Here is a 13,263-nt window from a genome sequence, read left to right on the forward strand (position 1 = left end):
GACACATCATAATTAAATTGACGAACACCAACGACAAAGCGAGAATCTTAAAGGCTGCCAGAGAGAAACAGAAAGTTACCTACAAGGGATCTCCTATCAGAATATTAACTGATTTCTCAACAGAAACACACCAGGCCAGAAGGGAATGGAATGAAATATACAAAGTGATGCAAAACAAGGGACTGAATCCAAGAATACTATACCCAGCAAGGCTATCATTCAAAATTGAAGGTGGAATCAGAAGCTTCACAGACAAAAAAGGGCTAAGAGAGTTCATCACTACCAAACCAGCAATGCAAGAAATGCTAAAGGGGCTGCTGTAAAAAGAAGAAAGAGAAAGGCAAGAAGAAACACAAACTCTAAGGAAAAATATGTCAACAAACAGATACTTATCAATAATAACAGTAAACGTAAATGGATTAAATGCACCAATCAAAAGACATAGGGTAGCTGAATGGATAAGAAAACATGACCCATATATTTGCTGTCTCCAAGAGACCCACCTTAGAGCAAAAGACTCACACAGACTGAGAGTGAAGGGATGGAAAAACATTCTTCAGGCAAATGGAAATGAGAAAAAAGCTGGGGTTGCAATACTTATATCAGATAAAATAGACCTCAAAGTAAAGGCTTTAATAAGAGATAAGGAAGGCCACTACATAATACTAAAGGGAGCAATCCAGCAAGAAGATATAACTCTGGTAAACGTATATGCACCCAACACAGGAGCACCCAAATACATAAAAAATCTGCTGGAAGATATCAAGGGAGAGATCGACATCAATACAACCATAGTAGGGGACTTTAATACACCACTGACATCAATGGATAAATCCTCTGGACAAAAAACCAGCAAAGAAACAGCAATTCTAAATGACACACTAGATCAGATGGACCTAATTGACATCTTCAGAGTATTTCACCCCAAAGCCATGGAATATACGTTTTTCTCAAGTGCACATGGGACATTCTCAAAAATAGACCACGTATTGGGTAACAAGCAAAGTCTCCCCAAATTCAAAAAGATTGAAATCATATCAAGCATTTTCTCAGACCACAATGGCATAATATTAGAAATAAACTACAATAAAAACATTCCAAAAAACTCAAACACTTGGAAACTGAATAGCATGCTACTAAACAATGATTGGGTTATCAATGAGATCAAAGAAGAAATTAAAAACATCCTGGAGACTAATGACAATAAAAACACAACACTGCAAATCCTATGGGACACAATGAAAGCAGTACTGAGAGGCAAATGTATAGCACTACAGGCCTACCTCAAAAAACAAGAAAAAATGGTAATAGATCATCTATATCAACAACTCAAAGAATTAGAAAGGGAGCAACAAGAAAAGCCCACAGTGAGCAGAAGAAAGGAAATAATAAAGATCAGAGCAGAAATAAATGACATAGAGACAAAAAAAACAATACACAAGATCAATAAAACCAAGAGCTGGTTCTTTGAAAGGATAAACAAGATTGATGAACCTCTAGCCAGGCTCACCAAGAAGCAAAGAGAGAGGACCCAAATAAACAAAATCAGAAATGAAAGAGGTGAAATAACAACAGACCCCACAGAAATACAAAGGATTGTCAAAAAATACTATGAACAACTCTACTCCAACAAACTAGACAACCGGGAGGAAATGGACTCATTCCTAGAAAAACACAACCTTCCAAAACTTACTCAGGAAGAGACTAAAAATCTCAATAGGCTGATAACTATGGAAGAAATTGAAGAAGTTATCAAAAAGCTTCCAGCAAACAAAAGCCCGGGGCCAGACGGCTTCACAGGGGAGTTTTATAAAACATTCAAGGAAGAGCTAAAACCTATCCTCCTCAGACTATTCCAGAAAATTCAAGAAGAAGGAACACTTCCAAGCTCCTTCTATGAAGCCAGCATCACCCTAATACCAAAAACAGGTAAAGATAACACAATGAAGGAGAATTACAGGCCAATATCCCTCATGAACATAGATGCCAAAATCCTCAACAAAATTCTAGCAAATAGAATCCAGCAATACATCAGAAAGATCATACACCACGACCAAGTAGGATTTATCCCTGGGATGCAAGGATGGTACAATATTCGCAAATCAATAAACGTGATACATCACATAAACAAAATGAGAGATAAAAACCATATAGTCATATCAATTGATGCAGAAAAAGCATTCGACAAAATCCAACACCCTTTCTTGATAAAAACTCTCAGCAAGCTGGGAATAGAAGGATCATACCTCAACATAATAAAAGCCATATAAGACAAACCCACAGCCAACATCATACTCAATGGGCAAAAACTAAAACCATTTCCCCTAAGAACAGGAACAAGACAGGGATGCCCACTCTCACCACTCCTGTTCAACATAGTGTTGGAAATACTAGCCATTGCAATCAGACAAGAAGAAGAAATAAAAGGCATCCATATTGGAAAAGAAGAAGTAAAACTGTCCTTATTTGCAGATGACATGATACTGTACATAGAAAACCCTAAAGACTCCATCAAAAAACTATTAGACTTAATAAATGAATTTGGCAGAGTAGCAGGATACAAAATAAATGCTAAGAAATCTATGGCATTTCTATACACCAATAATGAACTTACAGAAAGAGAGACTAAAAAAGCAATCCCATTTACCATCGCACCAAAAAAATTAAGATACCTAGGAATAAACTTAACTAAGGAGGTAAAAGACCTATATGCGGAAAACTACACAACACTGAAAAAAGAGAGAGAGGAAGACATAAACAGATGGAAGAACATACCATGTTCATGGATTGGTAGAATCAACATCATCAAAATGTCCATATTACCCAAAGCAATCTATAATTTCAATGCATTTCCCATTAAAATACCAACGGCATATTTCACAGACCTAGAACGAACTATCCAAAAATTCATCTGGAATAAAAAAAGACCCCGAATAGCCACAGCAATCCTGAGAAAGAAGAACAAAGTAGGTGGGATCTCCATACCAGATTTCAAGCTGTATTACAAAGCCACTGTTCTCAAAACTGCCTGGTATTGGCACAAGAACAGACATATAGATCAATGGAATAGAATAGAGAACCCAGAAATCGATCCAAATCACTACACTCAATTAATATTTGACAAAGGAGGCATGAACATACAATGGAGTCAAGACAGTCTCTTCAACAAATGGTGTTGGGAAAATTGGACAGATACATGCAAAAAAATGAAACTAGACCACCATCTTACACCATACACAAAAATAAACTCAAAATGGATCAAGGACTTAAACATAAGACAGGAAACCATAAAAATACTAGAGGAATCTACAGGCAAAAAAATCTCTGACATATGCCAAAAGAACTTCTTTGCTGATACTGCTCCTAGGGCAATGGAAGCTAAAGAGAAAATAAACAAATGGGACTACATTAAAATAAAAAGCTTTTGCACAGCAAAGGAAACCATCAATAAAACAACAAGAAAGCCCACTACATGGGAGAACATATTTGCCAATGATATCAACGATAAGGGTTTAATCTCCAACATTTACAGGGAACTCATGCAGCTTAACAAAAAGAAGATAAACAACCCAATCAAAAAATGGGCAACTGATCTAAATAGACACTTTTCAAAAGAAGACAGAAGGAAGGCCAAGAGACATATGAAAACCTGCTCTAAATCACTAATCATTAGAGAGATGCAAATCAAAACAACAATGCGGTACCATCTCACACCTGTCAGAATGGCCATTATCAACAAGTCAACAAATGACAAGTGCTGGAGAGGATGTGGAGAAAAAGGAACCCTCGTGCACTGCTGGTGGGAATGCAGACTGGTGCAGCCACTGTGGAGAACAGTATGGAGTTTCCTTAAAAAACTAAAAATAGAACTCCCATTTGACGCAGTGATCCCACTTCTAGGAATATATCCCAAGAAACTGGAAACATAAATCAGAAAAGATATATGCACCCGTATGTTCATAGCAGCACAATTCACCATAGCTAAGATTTGGAAACAGCCTAAGTGCCCATCAGCAGATGAGTGGATTAAAAAACTGTGGTACATCTACACAATGGAATACTACGCTGCGGTAAAAAAGAAGGAGCTCCTACCATTTGCAACAATATGGATGGAGATGGAGAACATTATGCTTAGTGAAATAAGCCAGGCAGAGAAAGATAAATATCACATGATCTCACTCATTTGTGGAATATAATGAACAACATAAACTGATGGGGGGAAAAATAGATCCAGAAACAGAGAAACATCAATCAGAACGTCAAACCGCAGGGAAGAAATTGTGAGGTAACCAGAAACCCAAAAATGCCTGAGAACGCCTCTCTAGCCACGCTAGCAATCATCAGATGTACGGTAATTTTACCGGGGACAAGAGGGTAAGTATTTTGATCTTATGCTCCTGACCCTTCATGGGTAAGACCCCTTACGTGGGCTGATCCTCTGACTAATGTAGGTACCAATAATACCAAACACGCTGGACATGTAGGAGGTCCATGGGTGGGGCAAGAAAGTATAAATACATAGGGGTCCCCACCCAGCTTCCCTTTTGTATGATACGAAATCAAAACAATGCCCCTTTGTGTGTACAATTAAAGAGAGGTTTCTGGCTTGTGTGGACACCAAAGAAAGGGTGTCACTACTATCACTACGTGCCCCCGGTGGAGGTGCAGAAAATGTAACTAAGACCTTGTCTATATAAAAAGAAATGGGCAGCCAGTCTGAAAGGGAATTCCCATGGACTAGAACAAAGAATATCCTTACATGATATTATCCTACACTGTCATTAAAAATTATTCCCAGATTTGGATCACCCCCTGTACTTATAATAGTTCCTCGCACCCTTGGGGATAAAAAATAAATAAAATAAAAAAAGTCATCTGTTTGGTGCTTGGAGACAAACTTAACACATCTCTTGATACTTTAGAATTACTACAGCATAATATACAATTATCCCAAGCAAACATACAAACTAATTCTTTGAATGTCTGGCAGCAATTTAAAAAGGACATGTAAGGATTTAACCCTTTTCATTGGGTAGAGGGCCTCCTGGGAGGGCACCTGAGCATTCTATATGGGTCCCTCTTACCCTTTAGGCCAAGAGAGACCCTCTTCTCACAATTCAATTGCTCACAGCTGTTGCATGAGCTATCTGTTCATGTCGAGGTTGAAGTCTCGTGATGACTGGTGCCATGGATCTGTCTCTCACCCAGTAGGGCGAACTGAGCCCTCCCTGGAGAAGAAACCCGGGTTCCAAAAGATATGTGATCAGTGCTGGGGTCCTGCCATCAGGCGAGGGGATCCCAAGGCAGATGCTGGGCATGGAGGCCATGGGGGCATAGGCTACCAAGGAGACAAAACTTAACCTCACGTCACCCTGCTTGGCCCCGGAGGATGGCTGGTTAGCCAGAGACGAGTAAGATTCCTCAAGGAAGGAACAACCTAAGACAGGCACAGTCGCAGAGGGGCCATCAGGAGAGAATTTGGGGATCAACAGAGGTGGGGCACAGACCCTCACCCCCCCAACATTGCAGGGGCCTGAATCCTAGCCCCTTCTGAGGGAGGTCTCCTGCCCCCATGGCTGCTTTGTGCTTCCCATGCCCAGCTCAGATCAGGACCCAGGTGACCGACAGAGACTTGGCCGACAGCAGCTGCCCTCTCACTCCAACAAGAATTGTTTGAGTTGCCTTGTACCCATGGTGTGGGGAAGGGGGTTTACGATATCTAAATCCAGCCTACCACCAGGAATGCTCAGGACCTACTCAAGAAGGCAAATAATCCCTTCCACCAATATTTACAGGGTAAAACAAGATTAGAGTAATAAATTTGACAGTAAAATAGTAGTCAAGTTTTCAGACAAATTTAAATTGGCTAGTTGAAACAAGTGAATATTCTAGAAAAATTAATTGTACCAGACAAAAAGGTGTTCCTAAAGAGTCAACTAAATTTTTTATTGGTACTTCATCTCATGATAAAAGTGTGCACCATATAATGAACCTAAAACAGTAATATTATAGTGCAAAAAATTAAAATTTAAAAGCCATCAAGAATACATTATAAAATTTTCAAAAGCCTCCTAACATTTAAATCAAAAAAAGGAGGGGATAGTAGAGGAATATCATGTAAGGAAAAATATCCTGTAAGTAAATTACATCTAGAAAATTAATACTTTAGAAAATTAATTGTAAGGCTAAAAGCAAGACACCCATGAAAAACACACAAGGTGACAAAACAAGCCAGAGGAAAATCATTTGGGCAAAAATTGAAAAAGGATCCCCAGTCAAATTTATAGAAAATATTCCATTATTAACCTTTGGTCGAGAATATGTTTGTATATTTTCAGAAAACAACTCCGAGACCATGTGGATTCCAGCAAGAGAGGAATCGACAGGACTACTCCAGCCATGAAGACAGAAGAGAAGCAATCCAGAGACGGAAGACGCTGATGTGGCCTTCCCATACTAGCAGTTAGCAGCTGTGCATCACTGCAGATTGCCCAGGACCAAACCGGACAGAGTCGGACCTGCATTACCACCATTTGTCCACCATCCAGAATTGAAATGTCAGTGCTGACATGTACACATAAGGAACTGTTGGACATTGAAATTGGGTCACAAAAGAACTGTTGGCCCAGAAAGAAACTCACTACACACTGATTCATTTGCCTGTCACCATAACCATTATTGCTTGTCTAATTTTCGGTTCTTATAAGTGTATTTCTAATAGCACATGATCTCACTCATCTAGGGGAAATAATGAACAACATAGACTGATGAACAAGAACAGAACCAGAAACAAGGAGGCATGGATCAGACTGTCGGGCCTCAGGGGGAGGGTAGGGAAGGGTGGGGGTAAAGGGGGAGATCAACCAAAGGATTTGCGTGCAGGCATATGAGCCTAACCAGCGGTTAAGGACAACAGGGGGGTGGGGGCATGTGTGGGGAGGGGTGTGGGATGGGAATGGGGGGACGAGGACAAATATGTGATACCTTAACCAATAAAGAAATTTAAAAAAAATAATAAAAAAAAAGAAAATGATAACATGTATGTAGTTTAGTTTTTGCATTGGCATTGTCTGCAATTGTTTTAATATTAGAGCTTTATTCTTAATGTTTAAATTTTACTTTTATTATAGTAGCTTAAAAACAAAACAAAAAAAAAGGGTGAGATGTAGAGGGCTGCCTGGGAAGGCACATGGGCATTTCTTTAAATTGTTGTCAGCTGAGTCCGAGATGACTGGCAGAGCCACATCTTGGATACACATTTCCCCAAGATGGTGGAGAGTGTTGTCAGCTTGGCCTTCATATCAGCCCCCTACCCATTTCAGGTGTCAGCATGGGTGGGTCTAGATATGTAAATCCTATCAAGCACTAGGAATGCTAGGGCCTACTGAAGAATGCAAATAAGCTCCTTTGATCCTAAGTTTTGGTGATACTTCCTGGTATTGGTGGTATAAAATAAATGTGCTGCGTGGGCTGAGTCGTCGCTGCCTCTCCATCAGAGAGAATGGCGTCCCACCTGGCTCCCAGCTTGCTTCTATTTCTGCATCTTGCTCTCTTTCTTTTATTTCTTAATCCCCAGCTCCTCCACTCAGCAACCGGACCCGATCCTTTTCCGTGCTGGATGCGGAAAAGAGAAACACCTCCACACCCACAGTCCATTTTGCCTGGGTCTAAGGCCATTCCAGGGTGAGATGCCCCCATGTTGGGGACAGTGCGGAGTCCTGAGGCAGATGGACCCCCATGGCTTTCTTGAAAGAGGGCTGGTGGCCCCCTGCTTGCTGCCCTCTTGTTGGGATAGGAGACAGCCTATGAGAAGATGGTGATCTGGGGCTGTGGATTTTAGGCCTTTAACCCAACTTCCATCGATTTGGGAAGTCCAGCCTCCACCTGAGGGGCCAAGAAGCCCGGGGAGTGAGGCTCATTGCTCCGGCAAACAAGGAGCAGTGTCTCCAAAACAAGGGGGAGGGCCCAGGTGGCCAACTGGATGTTGTTCAGGGGTGCCAGGGCCTGGGAAATACCCAGAAGTGTCCTGTGATCCCTGGGTGGTCAAGCTGGGGGGTAAGGTCCGGTGGGCGGCCAGACCTCTTTATGTCATCAGGGGAGGGGCAAGGTCCCAGCTAGGGCTGGGGCAGGGGCAGGGGCTGGGGCAGGGGGCAAGGGGCAATGGGCAAGGGGCAGGGGACAGGGGGTAGGGGCAGGGGGATGGGGGCTGGAGTTGGGGCAGGGTTAGAGGCAGGGGCTGGGGGCTGGTGGAGGAGCTGGGGGAGGGGCTGGGGCAAGGTCATGGGGAGGGGCAGGGGGCTGTAGGAGGGGGTAGGGGAGGGGCAGGGGCAAGGGCAGGGGCAGAGGGAGGAGCAAGGACAGGGGCAGGAGGAGGGGCAAGGGCAGGGGCAAGGGTAGGGGCAGGGGAAGGGGCAAGGAGAGAAAGAGGGGAAGGGGCAGGTGAGGGGCAGGGGCAGGGTGAGGGGAGAGAAGAGCAGGGGAGAGGGGCTGGGGCTGGGGTTGAGGCTGGGGCTGGGGCTAGGGTGGGGGAGGGGCTGGGGGCTGGAGGAGGGGCTGGGGGAGGGGCAGGGGCAAGGGCAGCAGGTGGGGCAGGAGGAGAGGCAAGGGCAGGGGCAGGGATGGGGCAGGGGTAAGGGCAAGGGAAGGGTGGGGGAGGGGGAGGAGAGGGGGAGGGGGAGGAGTAAGGGTAGGGGGAGAGGCTGGGGCTGGGGCTAGGCCTAGGGCTAGGGCTAGGGCTTGGACTAGGGCTTGGGCTAGGTCTTGGGCTCAAGGCTGGGGAACACAGTGGCCGTTGCAGGAGACTCTCTCGCCTCCATGGCAGTGCCAAGTATGTCTGACTGCCATCCATTGGACATTCTCTTGGAACTCCAGGACTGCGAGAGGGCATAGGCTGAGCTGAGCGACTACCCCCACACACCTCCAGCCCACAAATTTCATGCACTGGGCCTCTAGTTTAATTATAATGTTCCTCGGTGTCAGTCTTTGGGGTTCATTTTGATTAGGACTCTGTGAGCTTCTTGGATTTGTGTGAGTTTTTTCTTCCCTATATCAGGGAAGTTTTCTATCATTATTTCTTCAAACAGGTTTTCTATTTCTTGCTCACTTTCCTCTCCTTCTGTCACCCCTATCATGTGGAAGTTGTTTTGTTTCATGTTGTCCCAACGTTCCCTTAGGCTCTCCTCATGGTTTTTTTTTTTGTGTGTGTTTTTTTTTATGGATTCTGCTGTGCATGGGAATTTTTTTCTACCTTGTCTTCTAGCCCACAGATGTGGTCTTCTGCTTCTTCTAGTCTACTCTTAATGCTTTCTTTATAGCAGCGATGTCATTTTTCTTTTTTTTAAATATTTTTTATTGATTTTTTACAGAGAGGAAGGGAGAGGGATAGAGAGTTAGAAACATCGATGAGAGAGAAACATCAACCAGCTGCCTCCTGCACAACCCCTACTGAGGATGTGTCCGCAACCAAGGTACATGCCCTTGACTGGAATCAAACCTGGGACTTTTCAGTCTGCAGGTCGATGCTCTATCCACTGAGTCAAACCGGTTTCGGCTCATTTTTCATTTCTTCTTGGTTTTTCTTCATTTCCTTATGGTTCTTACACATATAGTTGAATTTGTCTTCCATTCTTTTCAGCGACCTTATGACCATTTCTCTGAATTCTTTTCTGACATATTGCCTGCTTCCATTTCAATTACTTCCTTTTGTGGTGATGCCTCCTTTTCTTTCACATGCGGGCTCTTTCTTTGACTCCCTATGATCTCTCTTCTCCGGGTGTCTGGTTATGTAGCTCTCTCTCTCTGCTTTTCCTAGGCAAAATCTGACCTCCCAAGAGTACACTTTGCATATTGCCTTTTACATATATAGATAGTAATCGGGGTATAATATAAACATTATAGTAACTTTTTATAGTAGGTGACAACTAAGTTTCCTTGTATAGCCACGTGGGGAGGGGGAAAGGGTCCCACCAACTTCTTGTATCCGTGGTTTATAAAGGCTGTAGTTCCTGTGTCCTGATATCCCCTCTAATTGGTCAATATTCCCTTTAGAATTGGTTACTATAGTGACTCCTGAGGCCCTCCTCCCTCATTGTGCTCTTATTCCTTCTGGGCTTTCTTACTTCTTCTTTATTTTGTAAATATAGACCTTTTTTGGCTATTCCTAGTTACATTGTCCTATGGAAATATACCTGTTGCTGCTCCCTTGTCTTATGGAAATGTTTCTGCACCTGGCTTCCTTGTGTTATGGAAATGTACCTTCTCCCTGCTATAGCCCTGGTTGTGTTTTTTTTTTTCACATGGACCCCAATTCTAAAAATTCCCTAAACCTGCCAACATTCCCCTAAAATTCCTGTTTCAACTGCCTTTGGGGATAGGGTGTGCCACATCTTTCTGGCTGCTTCCTGCTGGCAAAGGGATCATAGATTGGGGCAGCAGTCAGGGTCCTATTGGAAGTGGGTGGTATAAGGGTCCATGGAAGATGGATGTAGCGACCATCATTTGCTGTTCCATGCGGAGGATCAGGAGTAGTTTAAGGGCTTCTGAATGGAAGGATATGAAACATACCAAAGATTAAACAGGCAATGGTTTAAGGTAATTTATTTAAAAAAAAAAAACACAGTAAAAACCAAAGTCTGCGAAAGGGAGTTAGCTAATACATCTTTAATTGGTGCCCAGACTTCTGGGTCAAGAAGCTATGAGGCATTTTTTAGCTAAGCTGTTTGCAGCAAGGAGTGTTATTCATGGCACAGGATTTGCCCTGCTGAATCATGGGCTTCTCTGTGAATAAAAATCTTTGTGGATTGAGAAGTGATTCTGGCATGGTTGGTGGTAGTGGCAGTATAAGTTGTTCTATAGACTAATATTTAACACATTTTACTCTAAAAGAGATGTGGGAGATATATATCTAATTGAGATTATTCAACCCTGAATTGGGCTGCTTATAATATACTTAGTAGTTAGAGATTTGGGGAGCCAGTGTGGCTGAAAAATTTGCTACATTAGGTGTTGTATTGCGAATCAGCGGGCTGCACAAGACACCTTAATGAGCCAGTTAGTTAGGAGTCATCTTTATTGTGTGCAGGTTCAGAGCTGATTACCTCTATCAAATTCTGAACAAACATAGGAGGGAGAATTTACTTTGTATATTGTTCTAGTTCTTTGTATAAGTTATTTTTGTATATAGCTTATAACCTTGAGTACATATCATATCTAGCAAACACCTGTCATATCTATGCAGACAACTTGTAACCTTGAGTATCTTATCATATCTATACAGACAACTGTGACCTTGAGTATCATGTAATATCTATACAGGCACCTGGCATCAATATCAGCAAATCAGTCAGATGTCCAGCTTGCAAGGGCAGACAATGAAGTTTATCTTTTCTATTCAAGCAAAAAACAAAGTTATTTTACAGTCTAAAAATAACAGAGTTGACCTACAGAATAACAAACTAAGAATAACAGAGTAGTTCAAAGACAGCTTTAAACAGTAGTTTTTTTCCAAAAAAGGGATCACTATGCTTCATAGAGATACAAAAAAGGGAGCTATATTTGGGAGCATCTCATGGGGTCCCAGCAAGGTCAGAGGTCTCCTCCAGGTACCAGCCTAGGGTTTAGATGACACTTATAAAAAGAGAGAATAAGAATTATTTAAAAAATGAAAACATTGTTTATCTAGAAATACCAGAGTGTGTTATTATCTGCCACTATTGACATCCCAGGATCCCTTTGAAGGAGAAGTTTCAGGTCCTTCAGAGGCTCAATGAGTAGATATTTGGTGATGTAGTTGATGGCAATACAGCTTTGTCTGATGGGGAAAATAAGACATTTGGGGGGCTAGCAATATGAATCTGTGCCAGTAACCTAATGTACATTCTTGATAGCCTATAATTAAGTCACTGCCCCTTTCTCCACAATCTGGTCTGGCAAGACTTGTCTTCCTAATTACTCCCAATTTACCAAGGGGTCATAAACAAAGAATGTAACAGCTTAGCTAGAGCTGACACCACCCAGACCAGGCATTTAGATACACTCTAACTTCCCCTTCTAACTGACTCAGGAGGGGCTATGGAAGCCCACCACAAAAGCCTGGTAGTTAGGAAACGATAGAAAATAAAGAAACCGAAGGGTCTAAAGAGAAAGCTTCCTCCATATTGGCTTACTCAGGATTTGGAGAACTGACCCCCTGAGTCACTGTACTAGTACATGTGAAACATCTGAAAATAAATGGGGTTATCCTGGACCTCCAAGTGCTCCTGTGTATTTTTTGGTCATCTGGTAAATTCTGTAACATGTCCTCCTCCTGTGCTGGTGTTCAAGGCTTACTGGAGACAGATGGATCTAGGAGTCATTGTTGCCGACCTGTTGGGAGACTTAAAGATGGTGCCTGTTAAAGGGTTTTTTGCCTAGTTTAAAGGCCTGCCCAAATAAATGAGGGTTATTCCAAAAAGCTCTGGGGCAGAGTTGTCCATGTTAGCTGATGGCTTTGATTATTGGGATCTTTGAAAGGCAAAAAGGGTCTGTGAGTTAGGAGACAGGAATAGAAAAGGCATCCTTGGTATTTAGTACTATAAACCACTTTGTGTTTTCCAGAATTTGGGCAAGTAAATCATAAGGGTTAGGGACAATTGGCTGGATAGGAATCACTGCCTTATTTACTAGTTATAATTCCTGAACTAGTCCTCCCCCTCTATTAGGCTCTTGTACCCCTAAGATGGGGGTATAGTAAGGATTATGACAAGGTTTCAATAAAACTTGGGCTTCTATAACAGATGACTTATTAGGATATTGAGTCCTTCTAGAGCCTGAGTTGAGAGGACATTGTTTCTGATGTGAATATGAGGCTTTTCAGGAAGGCAACGGGAAAGGGACAGCTTACCCCAGCTATGACCTAAAGGCTGAGAAAAATATCTTTCTTGGCTTCCCAGACATACCTATAACAGCTACAGCCTCTGAAGATGATTTACCAGGGCTTGGGAGGAGTACAGAGAAAGTGGCTTCATCATTTTGGAGGAAATTAATTTCCTTGCCCTCTACTATCAGGATTACCTGGGGCTCCTGGGGTAAATTACAAAAAAGGGAGCTATAAGTGGGAGCAGCTTCTAAGGCAGTCCTCTGAGGAGCTGGATTGGGATACCCCGGGCCTTGTAAATCCTATTGGGCAAGCTAGGTTGCCATAGGTACCTTGCTCTTCCATTTCCTGGGAGATTTACTATGTCCTCATCCATGCCTTCCACTTCTGCCCCACTCCTCTACCCAAAG

Source organism: Cnephaeus nilssonii, assembly GCF_951640355.1.
Source record: "Cnephaeus nilssonii genome assembly, chromosome: 2".
Classification (NCBI taxonomy): domain Eukaryota; kingdom Metazoa; phylum Chordata; class Mammalia; order Chiroptera; family Vespertilionidae; genus Cnephaeus; species Cnephaeus nilssonii.